The sequence below is a fragment of the Salarias fasciatus genome, chromosome 12, assembly GCF_902148845.1.
Source record: "Salarias fasciatus chromosome 12, fSalaFa1.1, whole genome shotgun sequence".
Taxonomy (NCBI): Eukaryota; Metazoa; Chordata; class Actinopteri; order Blenniiformes; family Blenniidae; genus Salarias; species Salarias fasciatus.
This window is the reverse complement of record NC_043756.1, coordinates 6,651,689-6,679,620: the sequence shown is the minus strand read 5'-3', so window position 1 is coordinate 6,679,620 and position 27,932 is coordinate 6,651,689. Positions and strand designations below refer to the sequence as shown.

Sequence of the window (27,932 nt, the reverse complement as noted above, 5' to 3'; positions counted from 1 at the left end):
TATGCACAGTAAAAGTGCAATTTACATACATGAATGTGCAATCTCGCTTTATGCAAAATCCTATTAAATCAGACCCAGTGCTAATTTAAGCTAAATTAACATACTAATGTGTTTACAGTAACAGTTACAACATAGTAAATGGACATTTGCTTCATTAGTGCAAATCACAACTTAAGCAGTCTTAAAGTGCCATATATGATCAGTCGTTTTCACCAAATCTCACAGTCGCTGCACACTGTCTCACCAGTGGCCACCGATTACAGGACTAAACAACTCTGATGGAGGAAATCTATAGCTTTAGGTCCGTGCCTTACAAATTACAATTGAAGCAAGTTGACAAGAGGGAGTGATTGCACACTATATTTAGCTGGGCTGGAATCTAAGAGCCAATTCTCCTGATAATGTATTCAATAACTGAAAAGTGATTTTATAAAGCTTTAAAAATGAAGCCATTGGGTTCAAGTTGCCTATGAAGTGATAATCATGGGTCATCAAGTTTCTTCCCTCAGGACAGAGTATGAGTGCCGTGCTGTGACGGCACTGTGCTTCAACCTGCTGCACTGGAAATGAAGGACATCAGTTTGTACGTAATGTAAACATTCATTAGAGAACAAGCCGACATAAGCGCTCTGCAAAACTCATGATAATTAATCAGACAAACATCCTCTATGTTTCAACATCTTTCTTTTATTGGGGCGGTTTTAGTCCGTGTTTTGTTCCAGTCTTTATGCGCAGTGTGTGTTTGCACAGTATAGATTTACTTTTGTTCATAACACCGAGCTTCAATACAATCCTCTCTACTTACGTATCGATGTGGCAAAACACATAAACTGTTCTCTCAGTTATTCTGTGTTTATGTGTCCCTTTGTTTGTACCCACTGTTTTGTTCACTGCAGTCAAGTCAGCTGTGGAAAAAAATTAATAAACACAAACACTTTTTTTTTTTTTTTGTATTTTGCAATTGCTAAGGAAAAGATCTTTATTACGGAAAGCTCCATGCTGAGTGTGTTCAAACAGATTGGGTCATCTCTCAATCAGAACGCTTCAATTCACAATCTACCCACACGTCAGAGTGTCCTTGAGCAAGACGCTGAATCCCAAACCTGCTCCCGGTGGATGGACTGAGTGCCTGCTATGGCGACTACTTCATTAATGATGTGTGAATTTGTGTGAATGGGTGAATGTGTTCAACAATGTAAAGTATTTTGGGGGCTGATGAAGTGTTGGGAAAGTGCCGTATATGTGGAATCTTTTCACCGTGACCAAGACGCTACAATTGCTGCTATTTTTCCTCAAATCACTTGAGAAGTAATGCCATCATGGAGGAGGTCCTCTTCACGCTGGCTGCCTCAGTGATTAAAATGACAAACTGTTTATACTCACGTCCTGATTACGGACCATCCATACCTTCGGGGAGGCTGTGCTTGCCAAGGCTATAGGAGCCGGAGAAATAGTGAGCGCTCCGTGAACCCAGCGCTAAATTCTCTCACCAAGGACGCCGTTCATTAAATCGGTGGCTTAGTTTCAGAAACAGGTCACGAGGTTAAACTCTGAGCTTCTTGACTTTTTATTTTGCTTCCATATTGCTGATTTTTAAGTGTAGCACAACTAATCTATAGATATAAATAGATTTTTTTAACCGCTAAGTAGCTACATTTCTAGAAGTTTATATGAAACTTACTCATGGAGGCTGCATAACACTGTGTGTGCACATGTCTCACAATTATATCCTTTTCTTTTGACAAGTATTCCATTTTAATAAGTCATTTCCACCATCATCCGGCCCGGAGATGGAAATGGAGCTCAGCTCTACATAATCAAAATGCAAGCTTCCTTCTTTACATTTCATTCTCTTCTCCCTGTAATAACCTTTGGAAGAAACTGTTATTAACCTGAGCAGACCCTTTTCTCGTAAAAGGAATATGGAGAAGAAAAAAAAAAACGTGAAATGACTTAGAGATTAGATCTCATGCCAGGAAGTTGTGGTGGGATAATGTAATATTTGGCTTGAACTTCCAGGACGAGGCTTGCAGACCCGTCACCAGACATTCGTCTCAGGGGGGACATATCAAGTGTATGGAGGGGCACAAATGTGCGTTCGGGGGGGGGGAGGGGGCAAGGATGGTGCGGTGCGTGCTCGTGCTAATATATTTTGGGGGATTTAGTTTCAAATAGGGATGTCCCGATACAACATTTTCACTTCTGATACGATACCGATATTGCAACCTTACGTTTTGGCCGATACTGATATTGATCCGATACGATTTCAGCGCAAATCATACATACTTTCATTACATATTTTGTGGTGTGGAATGTTGGAAAAGGCTTGATCAAGTGATGTTACACAGAGAACAATAGTCAGCAACAGTAGGTAAGAGAAAAACTGACCCATTTATTATTAACCGATTGGTTACAAAAATTTTAACCTTCAACATAATATCTGCAGTGCTCTACAGTTGAATAAAATAAGAAAATAAATAAATTAGAATATGCTGAAGAATAACCTAAATAACTCCAATAAAACCAAATTATACTTTAAAGTGCAAACAATTCCAGTCCTCTTCAGTTATGTTTACTGTCAATATATGGTGGGAACAACTGAAGGCGAGGATGAAAACAAAAAAAAACAACACAATACTGTCCACTGTCCAACTGCTCAAACTTCATAGTTCACAGCTCCAGGTTCACTGACTGGCTCGTAGTCTTCACAAGAAAAAAAAAAACATGCTTCAAACATGCGATGAGGTTGGTCGTATTAAACGTTCCGGGTTCTCTGCCACCACAGGAAACTTCTGCAGGACAAGTGTTGCACTCAGCTGCAGCGTCTCTGTCCGAGTTTACGGTAAAATACTGCCACACGGTGACATCCTGCTCCTACAGTACTGCACACACAGAGGCAGTGTTGTTGGGCTCTGCATGCTGGATCAGAGACGTTCTATTGGCTGGATCCAGGTGCTCTTCTTCTTTGGCGTTTGTGGCAGACGGCACCAACATTAAGGTGCATTACTGCCACCTACTGTTTGAGAATGTGAACCGCAGTCACCTGTGGATAGAAGTGCTGGAGCGGGAAATGGACAGCTTAACGGGGCGCTTTTATCGGAGATTTTAGATTCAATCCGATAAAATCCGATACTTGTTTTTTGGCTGATATCGGACCGATGTCCGATATCAATATCGGATCGGGACATCCCTAGTTTCAAAGGGGCACAACATTTATTTGAGAGGACCAGGCCCCCTCTTAACCTTGCCGGCAAGCTGAATTCTCGTGGTATTTGTTCTCACACACCATGAGAATCCATCTCGTACCGCTCGCGCCTATGTGCTCGGAATCGGACTTTTTTCGGTCGGACCGATCACGCTCGGATTTTTTTCGGTTGGACCAATCAGGCGTCGTTTAGGGCGGGACATGAAGCTTTGACGGAAGCAGGAAGCGACGGACTGCTAATAATAGTGAAAACAATGGATATCCCGACAGCGATTAAATCCGTTTTGGACAAATCCTCTATTGCGTTGAAAAACGATCAGCAAGAGGTTTTTTCTTTGCAGTGATTGGCTGAAACCAAACATGGTTAGCCGGGTGCACTGTGTCCTTCCGTCCAATGAACGCAAAGAGTTCTACAGCAAGTCCCTCCTTCCCCGAACGGATTTGTCGAGTGAAATCCCAGATTGACATGTGAGGCAATTCGTTGCTGCACATGCCAATATGGCTTTTGCCAGGTTAGCCCCCTCTTGCCCCTGCTTAGACCCGGCCCTGGGTCACTGTATCATTAAAAATCGAAGGCGCTGTCCATGCTGTTGAAATAGCTAATCCAACATTGTGGTGCAGAATATCAGTAGTTCACTCTTTCAAAATGATTTCAAGGCGCTGTCCATGGTGCTGAAATAGCCAAAACATAGATTTGGTAAAGATTAATTGTCAGTCTCGATTCATTGATGAATTCCAATTTGCTGTCCATGGTGCTGATATAGCCAATTGACTGTTGTGGTAGAGATTAATATTAAGTCACTGTGTACAGATAAATCCAAGGCACTGTCCATGGTGCTGAAATAGCTAATCCACTGTTGTGGTGCAGAATGTAAGTGGGTCACTCTTTCATGATGACTCCAAGGCACTGACCATGTTGCTGAAATAGCCAATCCACCGTTTTGGTTAAGATCAAAAGTGGGTCTCTATTCATTGAGGAAATCCAATTCGCTGTCCATGGTCCTGATATAGCCAATTGAGTGTTGTGAAAATTAATATTAAGATAATATCTCTGTTTACAGATAAATCCAAGGCGCTGTCCATGGTGCTGAAATAGCCAATCCACCATTGACGTGCAGAGTAGCAGTTTGTCACTGCAGACCCGTCGCCAGACATCAGTCTCATGGGGGGCATATCAAGTGTATGGGGCACAAATGTGCGTTCAGTGGGGGGGGGGAGTAGTCCGCATGTAGCGTCGGAGCGAGGATGGTGAGGTGCGTGCTCGTGCTAATATATTTTGGGGGATTTAGTTTGAGGGGGCACAACATTTATTGTTGCCCCTGCCCCCTCTTGCCCCTGCATAGACCCGGCCCTGCTTGTGCTTCTTGTTTCAATGACCAGTTTGATGGAGATTTTGAGCTTTTGTCTTGACTACGTAACATGTCTCGACAACACTAACGCCCCTCCCTGACTGTAAATCAAGTGTTATTCCTCCTGTGCTTCATTTCTCCGGAGCTGCAGTACATTCAGTTCAGTATTTACAGCTTCTCTCACATCCTGGGATTTGACCACCTCCATGCTGAAGTCTGGCATTTTACATACACTCCCAAATTTGGTTCGACTGTCTGGCATTTCCAAAGGTCGCAACCTTTTCTTGTTCATTTGGTGCTTCCGATGTCAATGTTTCTGTGTTCAACATGAGTTTTCTCGGGACACATGTCAGAGGTCTGGGCCTTGTTAGGGCTGCAGAAGGGCTGATCGGTGCCATCGATCAATTCCCAGCAAGCACTATGTGATCTTTTCTGCCCGTCACTCCCTCCATGATCCTTCGGAGTGAATCAATGTGGCTATGGTTTAACCAGCAGGTTGCAGAATTACAGGTCCAGCAGATCTGTGGTGAGATGTTTGGGTGTGTGGTGAGAGCTCTTTGAACGGCCTACGGACACCAAAACAAAGATAAACAAGTCGCTGAAACAGTCCTGTTTCCCACAGTTCAAGCCAGACTCCTGTCACACTCATGCGTTCCTCAGTGTGTGTGTTCCCTACCAAGAGCAGCCATGTCCTCTACAGTGCTCCTCCACTGCAGACATTGAGAATATGACAGTTCCTCCTGTAGAATTAGGCATTACCTGACAGTGGGGGAGGAGAAGTGGGGCAGAGTGGCTGGTCTGAGTGGCTAAAGACTGAGAGAGATGAACCATGGTGGCCTCTTTTTCTCTCGTGAAAGGAGGCTGAACCCATCCTGCAGCAGGAAGGTTAAGGATTCATCATTGACCAGAAAATTCAAGAGTGTGTGTGTGTGTGTGTGTGTGTGTGTGTGTGTGTGTGTGTGTGTGTGTGTGTGTGTGTGTGTGTGTGTGTGTGTGTGTGATCAGGGTGGCTGGCCCAGCGCTGGGCTAAATGGAAGACTAATGGGCAGAGGGAGTGAGCCTGACGGGCTCTGAGGAGCCCTGTTCTCTCTCCCTCCACCTGTCATCCATCACATTTCCAGCTGATACTGGGAGATAGCCGCCCTGCATTAGCCGGGGGGGGGGGGGGGGGGGGGGGGGGGGGGGGGGCAAGGGAGTATGCGAGGGAGGGAGGGGTCGCACCAGCTGGCTGAGGACAGGGACACGGATGTGACTACTACATGCCATTATAGGAGCAGCAGGCTGTGTTTAGCAGCTACGCCGATCCTCAGATTGAAGCAGGGAACTTCCTGTCTCCTCGGGTCAGGATGATCCCAGAGGCTCCAGACTCCAGCGCTGCAGCCAGATCGACTGGACGGTCAGGGCACAGGAGGTACATTTAATGAATGAATTTCATTTTTCAAGATATTAATGAAGTGGTGATATGATCAAGCTGCACCGAAAGGGTTGAAAGGAGCCATAATGAGCGACAGAAAACCCAACAAATGACTTGATCACTCTCGCAGTGAGCGCCGAAGCTTATGTAAGCAAATTGGAGCGTTTTTTGTGTCGTTGTCAGTATCACAGACATAATGATATTCATAAAACAGGCTGAAGGTTCAGCTGTTTTTCTTCTGGTGAGGAACCTTTTCAAATAATCACTGCCTCGGCTCTTTTCTTTGTGGGACAGAGGACACGAGGAGAACTTCTTATGTACACACACACACCCGCGCACGCACACACACACAACAAAAGCTTGTGAGATGGCTTTTGAAAGTCCTCTTTATATCAGCTCAGATTAGAGCTCTTTTAAAACAGATGTCACCTTGAGGGCAGAGAAAAGAGATTATGGATTTTTTGATCACCTCGCTACCAGGGGTCTTTCAATATGAAATGGACTGTCGATTGAATACCGCTAATCAGGAACAGTAACCCCACAAGACTTGTGCTTTCTGTGTCAGAGTGAATGGAATATGTAACATATATATGAAGAGGCAGATCCTGCTTTTATTTACTCATAAAGCAATACATATTCATTTGGTGCTCAGCATGGCTCTTCAGAATTATTTAATTTTATTGCACGTTTATGTTTTAGTCGCAATTTCATTTTCGGTAGGATGTCCATAAACTAATTTATTTTTAGCTTGTGAAAAGACATTCTGTGATTGTAATCTTTCTCTTGCAACTTTTGGTGGCTGCTATCAGTCTTTTGGTTGGAATTAATCTTTCTGATGACACATTTAAAAGGTTATTCCCATAAAACTTGTCATTCTCATGCAATATGGGCTTGAAGAAAGAGTCCAGTGTCCTACAAGAGACATGAAAACCGATGACATTTAGCAAAAAAGAAAAAAAAAACTGTTAGAATCATTCAATTGTGGAAAGTCGTGTCAGTTCTTTGGTCTGTACAGATTACTTCTATCAAGGTAAAGTCTTTTTAAGAAAGCTTTATATCAGTCAAAAGCATTTAAAGACAAACCACAGACGACACCGCCGAGCAAAGAGTATTTGGAATGGATGGAGACCATCAGGCAGAAACATTTAGAGCAAAGATTCAAGCAAATCCTAGCTGACTAAATTCATGAAGCTCTGCAGAAAAACATCAGCCTTTGTGTTAAAGCATTGACGTGTTCAAGCTAACAAGCAAACAAATGGATATAGAATAAATGTTTCATGCTATGAAGCACGTTTCTCTTTTGTTCCGCCTCTACTGACAATGTTTTTCCCTCTACTACTGTTTACTTTTATAGTATCTGCAAACCATGCTTCGGTGAGTGATCAGCAGATTAAAAAACCCTGTATGTTTATAATGTAATTCAGGTCAACAGCCCTGTCATAAATCTCTCCACCGCACATACACACCTCTGCAAAGTGTGTGTATTTATTAGACATGTTTGCTAAGCGTGGTTTTAATGATACACTCTCCTCTGAACACTCTCCTCTGCACATTCACAGCTTTTTACAGTGTAAATCAAAGCTTACAGGGTGTTTCACGGCTCATTTTACCAAAAGATGACCTACATGTAGTTTTGCTTTTGATTTTAATGAGGAACACAGTACCTTTATTGAACTGCAGTCAGTTTCCCGCAAAAAATACTTATGAATACTTCCAAATGGGATCCATTTGTACACCGGCTTGGCGAGTTCATGGTGACCTTCACTTTATTTCATCAAATATTTTTTATTTCCTGAAAGACAAATTGCAGACTAATCAACCCTTTTGGCCCGGACTCCAGTCTGAATGAACTGAATGAACAGGCGGCACCGCTTTCATGCGGGCACAACATCTACAGGAAACAGCCACACAGCAGCTCAGGAGTAGAGAGCTCGTAAATACAAACGTCCCTTTGTCTTCTAATCCTGCTTTTAGAAGTTGTGGAGGGGTCAAAGTGATCTGAGCTCACACAGGGGGAAAAGAGAGGCACATCAGGACATCGCCAGTCTATCGACGAGCTAAATCAAACACAAACAACCACATTTCTTTACATACAGCGATTTGGAGTCACCAGCTGACTTAACTAAGGAAACCACAGCAATAAAACTCCATAAAGACAGCTCGTTTTAACTGCTTACAACTAGTAACATCTACCACACTTAATGCAAAGTGTGTTAAACTTAAGATGAACAATTTGTGATATATTAATCTGCACATGTCCTGCCTTTTGTTATCTTTCTTGAAGATATTGCTGGATTGTATTCTACATGCTTTTGGCTTGTTTTGTGATTCAACAATGAAAAAAGCTTTTCTCATGCACGTCCTCCTTGTATTTCAACATTACATTTTCCATCATTCATTCCCATACAGGGTTTTTTTCTTTGTTTTTTCCTGAGTTAGTCCTTTAAAGGAAGCTCGGTGTAGATTTCCTGCGTGGAGTAGATACAAAATTGCTTATACATTCTCAATGTATGGGGAATGTTTTCTCATATGATTTCTGCCTCCCACCTGTTTGTACCCAAGTCAGTCTTCACTCCCATATTCTCTCCTTCATCTCTTCCTAGTTCTCAGTGTATCATCTTGTATGGCAGTGGCTCTTGACACTTTTGTGTACTATGGCTGTTAAAATGCAAATTTCACAGGATTCAGCTTTGCTGTTCTGTTGGCAATTTACTGTGTGACGTCCCCATCTCCTTGCTGCTGAGCGGAGAACAGGAGTGTCAGCTATATCCGCCCGCCTGAGCCCTGGTGAAATGCCTCAATGTCTTTTTGCACAAACTGCAGCACTCTTGTTTCACCCTGCAAAACACGAAAACCAGCGATGGTACTCGCAGTGTGAGTCTCTAATGTTTAAGGCCCTGATATTGTTTGCATGTCTGTGCAGGTTGTAAGCTGATGGCAGCTCGGGGAATACCTTAAGCTGGGCTCTTTTTCTTTTGCAGACAGATTGCAGTGATTATTGAAGATATGCCGGGTAAACCACAATGCATAGAAAACTAATGATACTTGCTTGTGCATTGCTATCACGAGCACTATGTAGGGCACCCTGTCACCTTTACATCTGCATAAGAACTGGAGGTTGCTTTGTGGCAGTTATGAAATTTGTATTGCAGATCATGCTGCATGTATTAAATGTGGTAATCAGCGGCGTGTTTGCTTGTTGCTAATGTTTCGAGAGGATTGAGCGTTCCCAGGAGATGAGTGCTTTTTTAAGCCCTTCCTGAAACTGTACTTTGTTATTTGGAGTACTGAGATCTACGCAGAAGCTCGAAGAACACGTGTCTGTCTCTGTGCTTGCCTTTATTGCCATTGTGTACGATGCACCATAGATACTTCATGCGCGACAGCGTTGGCACTTTGTAAACAAGTGGTACTAATTGTCACAGTCTCATTAACTCACAGTGTATGCAGAGTAAACAGCCTTAGCTAAGGTTAAATGAAGCATACTGCAAATAATGTGCACTTTGTAGTGAGTGGAAACACTGTGTGGGTGTGTGTGTGTGAGAGAGAGAGTGTGTTCTTGTGTGCATACGTATAATGGATTGGCTCAAGGTTGCTTACAGATAACAAGTGGAAATGACAATTGAATGTCAGCGAGAAAGAGGTGAGGATGAACAATTGAGAGGGAATGGATGAATAACAAAAAGCAGAAAAAGACAGAAGGGAATTAAAAACGCATTAGACGGCATTTCTCTTCCATTTCTTTTCCTTTCTACCTTCTTACCTTTGTCTCCTCAACTCAGCAGTGTAGAATAATTGCGGCTGGCCCCTGTGCAAATATTTTCTCTTGCTCCTCCTGCCTCCGATGCACAGCCGTGTGCACACGCGCACACACACAACCACTCCAGACAATTGCAAAGCAGACAATTGCGATGTCACCATGGAGAGACTCACCGTGCAACTCCCATCCTGCAAACCAGCCTTTGATCAGCGCCACCGACTGCCGGAGGAGGTGCTGATCAAAGGCTGGCCGAAGAACCAAATTTATCAGCACTAATCTAACAGGCTGCCCGGGATTTAAACTACCAGAGTATGACTCCTCCAACTGTCAGGCGGTTGAAATAGTTTCAGCCACCCTGCTGGAACAGATCCACAGGAGGGTGGTTTACTCGGTGTGTCAATACAGCATTGCATAGCAAACATAGCAACTCATTATAGGAATACATATTGTGAATGAATGGATGGGGGGGCACTGATCCTATAATCAATTGCTGTATGAAACTCGTCATTCATCATCAGTGACACTCGAGCCACATATAATCACTGATGGATTACAATGGTTGCACATTTTTTGAGGTAACAATCAGTAATTGCTATAGATTTAAAGCTCTCATTCCGCTTTATTACAAAGCGAGCCGGCAATCTGCAATTAAATGTTCATCCCACAAGCTTTGGGCTCCGCAAAGTCATTACCAACACGGCTCGAGAGTCTGAAGAGAAAGTACAGCCAATTCACTGAATCTCTCCTGACACACGCTGCTCCTTAAATAAGAGTTTATCAGCCCGAGCACACGGTGGTCAGGGCAGCAGGAGGTGTGGTCCGCAATGATTGTCTCAGCCTCAACTGGCACTTTTTCCATTTTAGGCTGACTCTGAATGGAAGAGGTTAATTAGAGCCTGTGGGAGCTTAAGCCCCTTTGTAGGTGGCTGTTAAGGTGCAATAAAGTATAAAGGCACAAAAATAGACAATGACTCCTAAATCTTGTACTGAATGTGGTGTGATTCCATGTGATACACGATTTGTGATACATACAAACATCTTCATGCTTTGAGATTTTTTTCTTCCACATAACAGTGCTCTTTCTCTTGTCACTAATTCTCTGAGCGTGTTGTGTTTTGATTGTTTCTTTTTGCATTTTTATTCCATCCTGCACTTTCTGCCAGTAGCATTTTGAATGAGAAGCGTTTTTGTTTGTTTTTGTAATTTTTTATAATCTTATTTTCTGTGTTCACCCTGCAATAGTATCTCCTTCAGGATGTAGCTTGTCTTCAACCTTAGGCTCAATTGGAAAAAATGGGAAGATTGATACGGAGGAAGGTTCAATTTTTTTTTTTTATTATTATTATTAAACACTATGTGTGAAAAAAAAGGAATTGCACAGCATACACCAGTATTTGTAATACTAAAGAACTCTTGTACCTGATAGTTTCTTTTCCCTGGTTCTACCATTTCCACTTGTAAAAGCATCTTAACTGCATCCCGTCCCTGAATCCTCAGAAGTAAACGGCCATCAATCAGCCATAACACAATGGCCACACGACTGATATTCTGTTGATCCACTGATTTTCTCCCGAGGCGTAAACAACTAATGACTATCGACTCACACTTGACATCAATTAAGGCAGTTGCATGCAGCAGAGCGGCTTGTAGCACGGAGGAGGACATGAGGGCGGGTCAGGCAATCACCTGAAACAAGAATAGTTAGAATCACAGCCCAGCACAACATGAAGCATAAATACCGTAACTATATAAACCCCGGGGATCACAGATCTACTGGTCTACTGGTTAGGAACAGCCCGGCACTCCGATGTGCATCCATGACCCAGTTCTTGCTTTCCTTCCTTGGGCTTCCTGCTGGAGCTGCAGGTCTGGAAATGCTCCGACCCGCTCATCCAGGCCAGGCGTCGCCGTTTGGTCACACTCGTTCAAATCCTCACACTCATTTTTCCTGCTTCAACTGAGAGTTTAAAATGTTCACTTGCTGCACTTTCTCTGTGTGTGAGCATTCTGAAACCAAACACGTCCACTGATTAGCAGGTGAGCAGCGTCGCCCCGCGTGTATATTATCCATTGTCTTCAGGGAGGGTTTTTAAAAACGAAAGTGTGCTTAAGCCTGTATTTTACATGCAGATTTGGTCTGTTTCAGGTGACCTTGCGTTGTTTTCGGCTGCACCTTTCTCTGTCCTCTGCCACATCAGACAACACCTTATGTCCTTAATATTTGCTCGGTGAAGGCGCTAAATAATTCATGACTCATATTGTAGCCTGTCTTCAAATGTGCTTCATATGTGGGAGTACACAAGGAGAAATACTTCCCAATACTTCCAAAGTAGTTCCTTTTCTAAGAAAATGTTAGACCTCTTCAAGTGCAGAGTTATGTCTCTTTTTGGACCTATCGTTTATTGAATCATTTATCGAAAAGAAGGTGACTATCATAGCTTTTAAACTCTGCCCGCGCCTTTCACTCTTTGATAAGACTTTGATGAGAATAAGTTAGATAAGGAACCCGAAGACTGAAGATTTTTGCGATGGGCGTGAGCACGGTCCCGGATCCCGAGCGTTGTTAACACCTCCTTTCTGTCTGCTGCTGACGCACCAATGAACAATCACTGTGTCACTCTCTGCGCCGTGCTCGGGGATTTCATTTGTGAGACACTGTGTGACATGTGACAGGTAATTTAGTTGAACCTGCAATGACTGGGTCTATTTCAGCCTCTGTGGAAACAAATAGCAAACACAGCCCTCGTGTACTGTCACCTCAGAAAGCTGAGGTAAAGACGGTCACAAGCAGCTGCTTATTTACAGATTCACACCAACACACTCCTTTATTAGAGGTCATGTTTTGGCCTAATGGTAAACTATTATTCCCTCACCTTTGGCTCTTCACTCCTGAGAGGAGAAACTTTTATCAAACTTTGACTGCGTGCAATTTGCTGTTATTTCAGCCAGATAGCAGCTGTTATTTTTTTTTTCTCTCTCTAATAACTTCTGCTATATGTGAACATGGCACTAATGAGAGCGTGAAAGAGAACCAAACCAGTTCAGCTGCTGACCACACAGCTAAACTAGTGAGCTGCAAGATGCCGGGAGACGTTACAGAGCAGAGACGAGCTATAGTGTCTGTATAAGTACAAGTGTCTTTCATTTCATCCTAATATGAAGCCATTGATTGCAAAAAATCTTTAATAATAGACACCGACTATCTTTTATCTGACAAGGTGATTTCTGAGCTGTACACATCTTTGAAAAATGTATTTCAGGACCAATCTAATCTCGTAAAAAAATAAGAAAAGCTTGTGTAAATTACCTGAAAAGCCATGGTGCTTGATGCTGCCGCTGCTGGAGAAGAAAAGGGCCTCAGTCTGTCTTTTCTTCCTTCGTGGTGGCTTTCTCTGTCTTTGGGCCTAGAAAGAAGCTCTTGTTCTTTGATTCCGGAAGACTTTTATGTAAAATATGTAAGATTTTAAATGCTTGAGGGAAGATGTTATATTCAAAAACCTGTCGACGGTGATTACTTTTGTCTCATCTGTATCTGTTAGGACTCACACTGTCACGCCTCGCTTCAAGCGAGCGTGGCTGTACTTCTGCCGTGCATATTTTGATGTGAAAATCAGATGGCGTGCGGGTAAACACCTGAGAGTCCGTGTGGAGCTTTCCTGTCCTCCTCTGCAGAACGGGCGCATGTGTCTGTGTGCATCCATGCGTGCGAGAGCGAGAGTCCTGAAGGACGCTCGTCCCCGGCGGAGCCAGAGGCAGCTCTGCGCCCTGAGAGCCGCCGCTCTGTCAGGTGAGTCTCTCGGCTGTCCCTCGGCTCCCCGGACGCCTGAGGAGGACAAGGACGCGACTCCTGCTGCCCACTTCAATGCCGTGTCACCCCGGCCTGTCGCAGGGTACGACACCTGTCAGTCATCGCCGGGTAATGCGGTGTCAAGTACAGGCCGAGGGCGCCGCCAGCTGCGGGGGTAATTAACTCTGCAGAAGACCTTTCGCCAATATAATAGGGGTCAGCTGTAATTTCGCCATTATAGGTAAGAAAAGCCCTCCATGAGGAAGAGCGTGCATGAAACTGACATCCTCCACGTGTGTTCACATGCACGTGCATGTGCACGTGTGTAACTCTCCATCACTTCTTATTAAGTAAGGTCGTGCGGTTGTGTCTGAGGCAGAAAACATCCCGGACTGCTCGCTGAGAATGGAATCCGGGCGTCAGATTTGAATCGCTCTGTTCTCCTGGTGGCGACTCAATATCCCCGCCGACGCAGAATTATACATGCTATCAATATTTTACTTTCCTTTCTCTGATGGTTATCACTGTGTCCTTGGATGGAGGCACATTTCAACTGGCTGTAAGATGTGTGTGTAAATTTGAAAATGACATTCTTTCCTGCTCGATACTAGTCATGACAGACAGCACTCACACTAAACCACATCCGTGCATCGTATTCTGTGAGGACAAAGTCAGCTCCAATAATGCTGCTATCATTTCGATCAGTGGATCAAGTTAAAAAGACAGAAACAATTTGATAGTGAGCGTCTTGACATTGCCAGAATGAATGAAGCTTATCATATTTATTTAAACGTTCTTGTGGCTAAAAGTAGTTGGCATTACTTTTATCGAATCAAAAAGACCAAATGACCGCTGATCTGGTTTTTCCCATGTGGAGCGCTCATATCACCACGATAACAAACATGAAAAGCTCAGTGTGTGAATAGAACGTTTCAGAAACAAATGAAAAAATGAAGATCTGCAGAAATACATAGAAGTATTTTTAGCTCTGCAAAGTATTTTAGTGTCTTGTAGGTCATTGTTTTTGTTTCACGGGCCAGATTCAATTTTAAAACAGGAGCGTGTAACATACGGCCTGTGGCTGTAAATCCACCCTGCAGGGGGTCTGTTCAGGCCCGACGGGGGTCCCTGGGAAGTGTTGGAAATGGACAATGACTGTAATTTTCTCTAAAAACCTACTCGCTTTCTCCTTTTATCCCACAGTTGTAGTGAAATTAGCAGAACCGACAACACTGAGATCCTGAGCTGAACTCTTCTCATTTACAGCCACGTGCTGCTGGGAAAATTAGCTACCTCTCTGCAAACCAAATGACATTAGCAACATATTAAAACTGTGAAAACTGTTCAGGCTGTACTTCACATCACGACACTTTGGGTTGCTCATTGTACTTCTTGTAGAAAAGGCATTTTCTTCTTCTTTTCTTTCTTTTTTTTTAAATTTGTCTTTTTTTAAAACACCAAAGGTCAAATTTTATATTTGTAGCTGGTCCAGTGAGGCTGTATGTACTCCAAGAATAAAAATAACTTTGACTTGCTGCTTCAGGAGCTCTGTGAGTTTATAGAATATAGTGTACTTTTCTAGATAATTGTTTTTTTTTTTCCTTCATCAGGAGTCAATTATGCTGAGAGCTCATTTGAATGTAACAAAAACGGTGATTTCTAAATTACTTTGGGTTTTTCGTTTACACGCAATCGAGGCTACAAGTGAGCGAAAAAGATAATGATCTGTAACCCAGTGGATGCATGACTACAGTGACTACAGTACCTGACTGTTTCAAGGATTCTGATTGGCTATCACAGCTTTATGCTTGTAGTATAGGAGCTCTTGTGAGGCTTTAATGCAGGTTTGTGTCAATTAATTTAAAAAATAAAGTTCTGATATGAACAGGTTATTTTTTTTTTAATGGAGAGGGGAAAATATCTAATTTTGAAGATACCCCACTATGTGTAAACACCCCCCACCAGCTCCAGCCAACATCTGAAGAAGGTGCTGGGAGGATTTTATATTTAAATACAAACACATAATGCTTTCCTAATTAATTAACATGGTTTAAAAGATGAATATGAAATTAATGAAAGAACACAAGAAAAAAAAAAAAGCCAAAGAAAAGAGAAAATGCTCTGATTTTGTTGTCAGTCGTTCTTGTATCAGCAGGTATCTGTTTTCATCAGAAACCCTGGATGCTTCACACACCAAGCACTGAACAGCAGACACACAGGATTAGCCAAAAAACCATTAATTATATCAAGGCCAAAAAAAAACCTTTTACATAAATCTAATTATAAAAATTTTCGGTAACACTTTACTTGAAGCCCCCCTGCATAACACATTATAAGTACATTCATAAAGCATTATAATGCCATTATAACATGTGTAGCTGTAGTTATAAACATTCATAGATGATCACAATGCCAGGACCAAACCCTAACCCTAACCCTAACCCTAACCCTAACCCTAACCCTAACCTTAATCCTATGCTGTATACTGCTGTATAGTGAGTTATAAAGCATTGTGATCATGTATTAGTGTTTATAACTACTTATAATGTGTTATAAAGAGGGGCTTCAAGTAAAGTGTTACCAAATTTTCTTTTATTATTCAGTATTAATGATCATGTAATATTTCAACATACTGTTTTTTTTTACTATCACTCACATGCACCTTCAGATCTCTTATTTTGCCTCAGAGTTCATAACTAGGTGAAGAAAATGTCCCAAACCCATTAAATGTGACCATAAACAAGTCCTGCTTGGATAACAGACTTCAGCTACTTAGCTACCAGTTGTGGAGACACAAAGTGAGCCTTTAATAGACCGCGATGCTCTCTCCCTGTGTGTCGTATTAAGCAGTTAGTGGCTCTCTGCGGTTTTGCATGATTTGAAAAGTTATGTCGTTACATTAGCGGCCCGTGTCTCCTCCTAATCCCATTTGCCTTGTGGTTACAAACAAGGTGCCAGCAGAGCCACTCGGCGGAGAGAACAGGGAGTCCATGCTTTATCCCAAGCAGCCCTAATTCAATTGACATCGCTGGCTGTCCTAAATGGATTTTACCTGGTGAGCTCGCAAATTGAATATTTTAAGGCATATCAACTGGCTTTGGAGTAAGTGAAGAGAGGAGGTGCAATTTTCATTTCGTGAGCATTTGGTAACGAGGCAGTGACAGAGCAGAGATTATAATTCACTCCTCAAGTTTGATTTGATTTGTTTGATTTTCCCTCTGTGAAGCAGCAGTGTCTCGCTTGCCACAGGTTTGGGCTTTTATCTCCCTCAAGTCATTTGATGTTTTTAACCACGGCTTTTTTCTTCCCGGCGCAGACACACACACTCACACACGCACTCACGCACACACGTCTCTCCAGTCATGTCTATGGGTGAGAAGTCGAACTCTCCGCCGTGTCGTCTCATTGAGCCTCTGAGGTTGTTATTGTTTCATCTCTCACCGTGTTGATTTCTCGGCGAGGTGGGCGGCCGTCCTTCCCCCGCGCTCACTGTAAAGGTCAGTGAGCCGCGGATGAAGTTGTGTCGATCAGATGAGCGCCGCAGACTGACAGCTAATTTTCATCAAAGCAGATCTGGGTGTGGGAGGTGTCGAGGTTCAGGGTGTCCAGGAGCCTCTCGCCTTTCTGAGGATTCTCCACTACTTATCGGGCTTTCTTTCTCGCCGTGTGAAGATGAGCCTGTCGCCGGCTCAGATCTACGGCCTGCTTGCCCTATGAAAGGCTGCATTGCTCTCCTGACATCTCTTCAAAGTGCCACAGAGAGACGGCTCACGGCAAAAAACTGTATTTATCGTCTTTAAAACAAACTTGCTAGATGATCTGCAGACAGTAGCCTTTGTTTGTCTCCTGTCAGTGCCCCCCCCCCACCCTCCTCCCCCACCTCCCTTCTTCCTCATGACTGGTTTCCTAAACATGGTTTGCATTGATTTATTCTCTTCCACCAATTAAAAGCAATTTTGTGAGCATTAGCCGAAGCCCTGCCGCGGGCCTTTCGCTGCGGCAGGCTGTTCGTTACCTCATTGTGTGTGCGTCTGCGTGCTTCTGAGTGAACTCTTGGGTGACTCCGTTATGCTTAATTCACTCGCTGAATCTGTCTGTGCAAGCATGAACCTGAGTGCGTGCGCGCATGCATCTGTGAGCGTGTGTGTGAGTGTGTGTGTGCAAACATGTGCATCTCCATTCGTGTTTGGGTATCCACGAGCAGATGGATGCGGATGTGTATCAGAGATTCGCTGCACGTGCAGGGCATTAGTTCTCCGCTCGCAGGCTAAATCCTCGTGTTGTTGAAGCGGCGTCAGTTGCCTCTGCGATGACACAAAGCTTATCTTTTACCAACTCCCGCACCCCCTTGGGAAGGGGAGACATGGGCACAGGGTGGGGAATAAAGGGATATGTGAAAACAGGCAGAAAGCCACGAGCTGGTGTAAATAACCCTGGGGAAGGTTAAGACACCGACGCGATGATGAATACAAAGCGCTATCCCTGAAGGACCGAGCGCCGCTGCGCCCATCCTGTCCTTCCTGCCCTGACAGATCTGTGTGCCACCATGCCAATCATCACATCAGTATGTCAGAGCGCACCGCTCTGATGGACACCTGCTGGAGTATTGCATTGGTATTCCAGCAGGGGGCAGAATGAATGTTTTTGGTCTCAGTCAGGGACTATTTTTCAATTCGGGAAAGTGCCACCTGTTTGCCAATATTTCTCTTCTGTCCAGTTGCGGGGACAAAAAAGATTCCCGTGATCTTTACGCTTCAGGGAGAATTCTCATTTATATCAGCCTCTATCTCCCATTAATATGTATAATGTGGATGTGGCGACAATGCTGACTATTTGCACTTCCATGCTATTTGAGAAATTCCTCGAAATGCTGACTGGTCTCACAACAACAGGTTCAAAGCACAAAATATCGAAACTACAAGCAGAAGGCTCTGTTTGTTGTTGGTCTGACAGAAGATGGAAATAAACATTAGCCCTTTTGAACAATGCTGTTGTCTCAGTGATTGTCCTTTATTTTTTCAAACTAACTTTATTGTAAAGGGCTGAAACACCATCTGTCACTCATTCATGTTTATTTCAACTACTTCATTAGTCCATGTCTTACTGTGAATCGGTTCCACTCCATAAAGTTTCTTCTCTTGAATGGCGCGTGCCAAGGCCGGTCCCAAGTTCCTCTGGTCTTGCAGCTTTTAAGCTCTTTGACAGAAAGACCACTTGACACCACACTGTGTTTTCTTCTGCTTGAGAGGACAGGCGGTGAGCAGAAGTGAGGGTGGACATATGGCACAAGCCAAGTGACATTACAAGATTACAGGAGTCCAAACAGCTTGTTTGAAAAAAACAGTTCTGATTCTGCCATTTTTCTTTTGACTTAGTAGAACTTGATGCAGTCGTCGTATTTAACTCTACATAACATCAGTTCACCTGATGTTTAATACCACTTAACTTTTCACACTCTACATCCCTCTGTGCTCATAGATTGCATGCGCTTTTGTTGTGTGCATTTCTGTATTCACCATACTTTTTAATCCCAGGGTTGCCACTGGCAACCTGCTGAAAACTTCACCAACAAGTCGAGTCAGATTCGTACCAACGTGTGCGATCGAGACTGACTGGGAGACTGGAGGCTCTTCGTCTCACGGGTCATTAACTTGACAGCATGTAAACGTATGACTTGGCCTTCTTACCTTTACGTAACGCATCCTCTGCCCAACGCACAGCGGGAAACCAGAGACGAGACATCAGCAGCAGAGCTGGAGCGTTCAATACAGCTTTTCATTTACTAACCATTTCCTCTGGGCATGCGACTATTTATTCCCCTTTTACTCACAACTGGAAATGAAATGAAAATGAGGGGGAAAACAAAAAAAAAAAAGCTGAATTGTTGAATTTTTGCCAATGGCAACAGCATTATCTCTTTGTCAGAGCTTAACAGAGGGCTGCATCTGCAAGTATCTGTCTCGGTGTTCATTTGAATGTGTACATACACACGCAAGCAGCACATGCATGTAATCCCTGTGCGTTTGTATTTATTTGTGTCTGTGTATGTATGTGTGTGTGTGTGTGGCGGCATACTTTCCTCTGCCTGTGCTTGTGTGAATGTTGAAAGCTCCAGCTTTGGTGCAGAATGAAAGGCGGCATGTTTACCTACACACACATTCATCTGCAGATTAGCCTGCAGCTGCCTCCTTGCCCCCATGTAGGCGAGAAGGGAAATACGCACTTTTCAGCAGCCTTTATTGAGCCCCAGTGCCTGCTCACTATAAATCAGCTCGCTCTCAAATGCACTTTAACATTCCTCAACAAGGGATGATACTGCAGTTCACGGACTAGAAGAACTATTTCACAAAGCTCCCGGACTAGCTGCGGTAAATCATGTGCTATTACTAAAGAGAGACATTACTGAATTTGATTAATTAAAATTGAGCCGGGTTTAATTGAAAACCATTTATCTGATGAAACAGGAGACCAAATCTGTACCGATGTTTTATAAGTTTCAGAATATATTACAAAATGTATCTCAGTATTCTTGGCTCTGTCTTTTTCCTTTTTCTTTTTTTTTTTTTGCTGCATGTATTTTTTCTCTCTCTCTGGCTGAAAACTTGGATGTCGTGAAAATCCAATTAGGTGGGCACATTCTGCGAGAGCCTCACAAAAACTCCACTCCATGATAGCGATCATATGAACTCTTCATATGGGATTTTGGATGCTTCCCTCTCTTTGCTCACGCCGCGTCGACACAAAAGATAGAGTAATTGGCAAACAGATCTCCATGTAAAATGCCCCCCTCCCCGCTTTTATGGTCTCTCAGCATAACAATGGGCACTTCTGTAATCTCTGCTGTGTGATTCAGAAATGAAAAAAAAAAAAGCAATAAAATGTGTCTCTCGGCATGAGGGGGAAATACTGCTGAAGGTAAGAGGATGTTCCCAGCACTCAGCCGCTCCCCCATTGACATATGAGCAAATGCCCACAGCTGATCCATTGTATTGGACACATTATGCCTATTATAGCACTATGAGGTGATGGCTTTTAAGAGGCTGTAACACTCCAGAACAGATCAAATAAAAAATATTATCTCTGTTGTTTTTTTTTTTCCTAATTAACCACAATTTTTGGATGATTATAGTTGAGTTATTTATTTTTCAATATTTATTTCATTGAGATTCAAAATAGAGCAAATAAATCAGACAGTCAAGGCAGATCCTGTACGACTGACTCAGTCCTTCATCACCTGAAGTCACCTGTAAGGCCATTGCATTTATCTTCCACTAATCATTTATCAATAAGTTTCTCCTTTGTTCCACACGTCTGAGCACATGTACATCTAGAGACGATGCCTATTCAGATTATTTGTAACCCAGCCTCTCACAACATCTGTTTTTCTTGTCTGCTGAGTGAGCAGGACGAGCAGCACCGCCGACCGCTTTAAGTAACTGCAGAGAGCGGTCACGCCCTGTGCCTGCAAACACATCCACTGCTCCGCTGAGCCAATTCCCTCTCTTTTACTCTGTTTTCGTAGTCGCACCAAACTTCCGCCTACCTTTGGCCTTGACCGCGCTGCTTTCATTTCTTTTCTTGTGCAAAAGCGATGCAAAGAAATATTAGGAAGTCTAACACCAGCAGCTGCACTTTGATGTGTGTATGGATGTTGTTGTAATTCTATCTAACGGCAGAAGGCGACTGACACTGTAAATTGCTCTGAGTCTGCATGGGTGTAGAAAAACACTCCAATATGGCTGCATATTAATTAGATTAGATTCAAAATTAGGCTCCGCTCGCCTCATTTCAAAACGTTGCACAACTTCAGTGACTTGACATGTTTCCACTGGAGCAGGTCGAAGGAGCAGTTTGGACACTTTCTTCCCCTTCAGCCGGATCTGAAAAATCACAAACTGCAAACTAGATTTTGAAGTTGTTTACAGGAAGTCAGAAAGCAGATTATTACTGTACTTATAAAGCATATTTTATCACTTCGGCAGTCTCAACATGATCAGTCACATCCCACCGATTACACAATCGTTCTCACACCCACACAACCCGGGCGAGAGTTTCCACGCCAAGCTGCTCACAAGCCATTGTCAGCAACATGGGGTTCTGAGCGAAAAGGAGGATGGAGTCACCAAACTTGATTGGAATACAACTTTTACCAACCGAACCGTGAGCTTCAATTTGAGCTGCGCAGACATTTTTTGAGGGGGTGTAAATTCTGCAAGGAGACCATACAGCGCAAAGAAATAACAGTATCGAGGTTGATTCTCAGACACACACACACACTGAAACACCAAATCACGATGAGACACTTCTGGTCTTTTTTTCTGAAGGTTTCAAGAGTTTACAAAACTTTTCACATCTCATTGTAGAGTCTTGAAATTCAATAACTCTCATTGCAGATGTCATTTAGGGTATGGGAGCGTAGGCGTTTGGCCTCGTTTATTTATTTGCATTTTTGCGTTTCTCCAGTATATGTCCTGTATTCGTGGTCGTTCTGTCATCTGCTCCTGATGCAGTCATGGTCCAGAAAGCAGCAGACTCATCGAGGAGCACAGAGCTTTATTCTGTTCCATTAGCCGTCAACCACAAACCATCACAAAGCTCCGTCCTCCCGCTGTCACTCCCATTCCTCCGCGCCGCGGCGTCTGTCTTTTCCCCCAATCCCCACCGAGCCGCCGCATTCCCTGCACACTGTTTATGTAGGCGGGATGGCACAGTATAAAACAGGAAAAAGCCTCCTCGGGGGAGATGTGCTGATTGTGGATGCGTACGGTTCTCGGAGGAGTCGCTGCTGAGAGATGGTCAGAGCGGGTCACCAAGTTCCGCGATGTATGTGAGCCAAATGGAAGGAGGCCACGGCGGTAACCGGAGTGCAGCTCCTGCCGTGGCGCATGGACCACCGGCAGGGGACTCCCATTATCACCCAGCCTCGACCTTATTGGATTTCCTTCACAAACGTTTCTTTCTCTTACTGTCCTGCAGAGAAGGAGCTCTTCTATTTATCCCAACACTATTTAATAAGGGAGTCCCCGAGGAGTTCAAGCATAGAATCAGATCTGAAGAGAGGACAAAAGAAATGAGCACGAGGTTACGATAGACAACAGCGACAGTGGGATTTTTTTAACCCAGGGAAGGGTCATGATGACATAGATTGGCAGTGGGATTTGAACCGCAGCAGTCGGGGCTCTCTGATTGCCTCCGTGTTACCTGCACCCTCTCCTCCTCCTGCAGCTCACCGAGACTCAAACCTCCTACGGAGCCGCTGAAGACCCGCCAGGGTCTCTCATGATTGCCGACAGTTTTGAGGAGTCGCTCCTCGCGTCACTTTAAACTGTCATCTAAATGCCGTTGCCTCCTTACGCCGCTCTCCTTCTTCCCTCTGCGGGCTGTTGTCTCTTTACTTTGCCTGTAGTTGTGTAATGCTTAGTATTCAGAACATTCTGCTGCGATTGTAGCTCTCTGGCTTCACGGGAGACATATTTAGAGACTGAGAAGAGCCCAGGTGCATTGATATAAAGTGTTCACGGCTTCATCTTCCAGGGGAGTGCCAGCTCGTCAAACTTTGAGAAGAATTTTCTGACTTCCCCCTTCAGCTTTATCAGTGTCCTGGAATGCCGTTGCAAGATTGCGATGAGGCTCACTTGACATTAGGTGTGCAGCCAAGATCACAAGCTCGAGGAAAACATGTAAACGTGCTGCAAGCTGAAGCATGAATCATACATCTGCACAGAATGTTGATGCTTGATGTCTGCCGTGCTACTGGCTTGCCTTCGGGGGTGGTAATGTCTTTTTCCTGAGTGGATTCTTAAGCCATATTGAGCCTGACACACATGGAGATTCCCCCACTTCCCTTCAAGCATCACCAGCAGGTGGGATTGATTTTCCTGGTCCCCAACCCGGTGAATTGTAGTCATTATGGTGATTGTGCTGCAGGAGAAAATCATCATCATGTTTCTGACATGATAATGATGATAGCGATTGCCTTTGCTGTTTTCTCTTGGAACAATTCACATTCGGTTGAATTTGGGGGAATAATGGGATTTCCCAGACTGAGTCGGCCTGCCAGTCAAACGCTGCTCTAACGCCGCTGCCCCTCAGCCATGTTTTTCACATATTCTGTTGAATATCTTCATTGCCTCACCGTTAACTTGCATGTTCAAGACAATAAATGTCGCTTAGCTCATGGATCCGACTGACTTCAGTCTCCAAGAGACCCAGAGAGTTCAACTTCATTCATGCTCCCCTCAGCATGAACTGCAATAATTCTGATGATCTTTTTATTTTTCATCTGGCGCCATCATCAGCTCACATGCTGTGCATCAGCCTTTTCCTCCACTTTCTTTTAACTGCTAATTACTGAAGCAGCATGATGAACCATTACTAATAAACATAAGCATTACTTATGAAATATAGAGCTTGTTTGGCAGGCTAAGATGATTAAGCGCTCATTATCTGGAACTGACTACGGCACGACTGTAGCGGTCGCGAGGATTGGATGACTGCTTTTTGACCTGCAGGAGACTTCTGTGCAGACTGGTTACAAGGCCAAATTGACCATTAAGTCAATAAAAGACGCTCCAGCCATACTGCAACAAGCGCTCTGTAAGCTAGGATATGGTCTGCGGCGTAATGACTGGTTCCCCTCCGAGACTCGGCTCGGTTAAAACATCCTGAAACCTCGCTCGGAGCCACTGATAGACATCCTGATCACTGAAGTGTAAAGAAACCAGATACAAGACCCTGCTGCTCCCCACGGGACCTCTGGAGGACTGTACATCAGCTCTTTTTGTTACAGTTGCATGCTCGCTGCCAGTGAGTTTCTCCTCGGCACTTTCTTTCACCCTGACAGTCTCTGGAAGGGAAAAAAAAAAAAAAGCTTATTGAAGCTGTAAACTTTTCATTTGTGATGTACTAGATATTTGGGAAACAGGAAATGTTTTCAGTACTTCCTTTTTCTCAGTACGTCCATTAGTGAAGGTGATAACTTGAAGATCAGCATGATCAAGTCTGTAGGATTTTTGAATGCTCATAGTAAATAAACTGAAATATAATAGCCTTTTGGATAGCGCTGCGGATGCAGCGTATTTTTCAGATTCCAGATATATTATATTGTGGCTGCTTTGTATTATGAGATATTGATCCAGCTACAGGGTAAAAAAAGTTTTGTTCAGTCTGTTTGTTATATTCAGTGTTAAAAACCCAAAGAGAAAACAAATAATTTTTATCTGGAAAGAAGCTATTTACTGATTTGGCATTTGAGTTGCTGAATACTTGAAAGTTTATTGTCAGAACATACAAGAGATCAGATTTCCTGATATTTAAGCTCCCACTCAGTTTCTACTCCACATATAATATCTCCCATCTTCCCTGAACTATAATCTGTATTTTGTATTCACCTTTTAACGTGTGTAAACATGACTGCCAACATTCCGTACACAATGCTTTAAACCCATTAGTTTAGTGGAAAATGCTTATGGGAGAATTAAATGTTTTCATAAAACACACACTACCCAGCCTCACACGAGGAAACGAAGACGAAGCAGTTCAGAGACAGCAGACAATCGGCTCAGGCGGGGGACAGAGGCAAGACGCGATAGGTAGATGAGATAATTGAACGATTGAAACATGAGGTGAGGCTGACACAGACACAAGTGGGATTGACGACGCACACAGCAAGGCAGGATGGGAGACTCAGCCAGGGGGCGGGACTTACTGGAGCCTGACACAGTTTTAGCATATTTAGAGATATTTTCAATGGTAGGTTTTGAAAAAAAAAATTGTCCACGTTCACACTCTTCAATATGCCTTCCTTACATTTTACTAACACTGATTTTATATTTTTTGACTGAGTCTAAAATGTCACAAACATGAAAAAAGCAAGTCTTAAAATATTTTTTAGAGTCACAAGAATACTGAAATTTACAATATCTAAAGCTGTCAGGGAATGTCCTAATGAGGGTTGAACTTGAGGATGTAAAGTCATGAAATATAGTTTATATCCCTGAAGTAGCCCTGAAGCCAAACTGTTAGAGATGAACCGACCGATACCCAAATATCAGCAATTCAAATATCATGACTGATTTTGGATTAAATCTCTTTACATTTCATGTCAGAGGCTTAAATGTGTTTAGAAAAAGTCTGACCTCAAACACAGTCATGTTTGGGACTGAGAAAGAATACAGTCTTATTAAAAGCTATGATTTGAACCGAAAAGAAATCTTATAGGTTGAAAGCACCAGCGATTGACTGATCGTGGATTGATTGACAGGTTGATCATTCAGCTTTTATTATCCAGGTAGCATTAGCCTAATTAAGGCAAATACAGCATGCTTAGACATCAAATATGACCGAGTGGATTAACATTTTATTTCACAGGGAGGACAGTGAAGGCTATATGAAGTCTATATAGGGAAGTCAATCAGCCTGAATGAGCCTCTGCAGTTATATTCCACATACAGCATGCATCTGTGACATGAGAAGCAGTAGTAACCCTGAGCTGAATGAATGACATCTTAATGAAGTCTGGTAAATTCATAAGTAAGAGATATTGTTGTTAATGTCATATGAGATCTACAGGCAAGAAAAAGACTGTATCCTTGTGCTATAATTAGAAGCTTTTTCTGTTCTGCAGTCGTCTTACCTGTGGCACTTTAGTTCTGTCGCTTCTTTCAAAGTTGTAGATTAATTAACTTCTTCAAATTACAGTAATTTGGAGAAGAATTTGTCTTAAAACAATATGCTGCATATGTCTTTCTGTGGGCTGGAGAATGACAGCCAACAGGCGAGCCTTCAATATTAAATTAAAGTTGAGCCCACTGTGTTCAGTCCTGGCTTTCCGTTTTTCCAGGACTGTCCTAAAACCATCAAACCACATGACTATCTCTGTGTTCCCATCATTTTCAGTCCTTCCCCAAAAGGTGCTCGTTTATGCTTCTGTTGACTGGCAAGAACAACATAAACCAGAGAAAATGCTCTTATTTAGGTTAACTCTTCTTCTTTAAACTTAAAATCTGTTAACCACACGTTGTTTGGCTGGATGAAAACCTGGGATTTTTTTTCATCATTTTTGCCAGGGATATTGTACATCCTCATCTCGCTACGGGAGCGAGCATGCTGAAGCAGTGGCATAGCCTGTAAATGTTCTCCACGACTTCATTTATGCACACGTAGCACAGAGGGAAGCAGCTGCCAAAAAGGCATCAAATCATCTTCGGGAGACCGCAACACAAAAAAAAAAAAAGTATCACCATCCACGCGCACAAACACCCAGACGATGCACACACACACACGCGCACGCGGCGTGACCCTGAGGTGTTTTGTTTATCTCCATCCCTCCACTGAGTTAAAGTATACCATCTGTTATATTACTCATTTTCACTTCGCACATATAACCTCAGCAACAACATGATAAGATATCACATCAAAGAAACGGGCTTGACTGGGAAGGGCAGATATATTCATTGGCAAACAGACAGGCAATTGCATGTTAAGGTGCGGCAACAAATTCAAGATGAAAGCGGAGCCATATCTTTGGTCTCATCTGCCAACCAGCTATTGATTGGACAGGGATAGTGATTGGACCTTCTCTTATAATTTAGCCCCGTCTTCAATCCTGCAGCTTTGCTGTCACTCTCCGATAAAATCTTTGACCATGTTATGTTACAGAACATTATTCTAAATCTAATTTATGTCAGCACTTTTACCTTAAAGTCAGATACTTCATAATATGAATTACATTTAACAGATTTTTCAGCTTCATTTTCCTCCCGTGGATATTTTGCTCCTTTGTAGTCTCACAGAGCCAAGGACGTCGACGCTGTAATTTTGCCGCAGTCAAAGAAAGCTTTTCATAATGTGGTTTTCAGACTGCGTGAGAGTGAATTTATTACCGATGGAGGTAAAGGAGGAAGAGGAGTGGCAATAATGGGGCGGTCACATCTCACTTACGTCCTAATTTTATGACAAACATCACATTCACTGCGGATGGCAGACCTCAGACGGCGCACTTTGCTGCTTTTAATAGATTTTTGCAGCAAAACTAATTAGAATTTAAGGGATATGCACACCAATACTGTTTTAATTTCATCATCTGCACACACACACACACACACACACACACACACACACACACACACACACACACACACACACCTCAAGAAATGGTTCTTCTGGGAAACATAGCTAGTTTGATCAAAAACTGAGAAAACAACTGGGATTTCCAAAGAAGTGTCCAGTGAAGTGTTCGGATGAAGCCCTGTTGGACAGAATCGTGTAAAAAAAAAAAGATCTTCATCCTTTCAGATGCAAATGCAACGCATGCATTCAACCAGTGACTCATTCAAGTGAGGATCTTCCTGGCAACGGCACACACAGACACACACACAGACACACACGCACACGATCATAAACATGCTCTCTATTTT

General features: G+C 43.2%; 1 protein-coding gene across 2 annotated transcripts in view; it reads left to right on the top strand.

Annotated features, from left to right (window-relative positions):
* si:dkeyp-14d3.1 (transmembrane protein 132C) overlaps positions 1–27,932 on the top strand; it is a 139,430-nt gene that overhangs the window by 45,315 nt on the left and 66,183 nt on the right. The window lies entirely within an intron of this gene.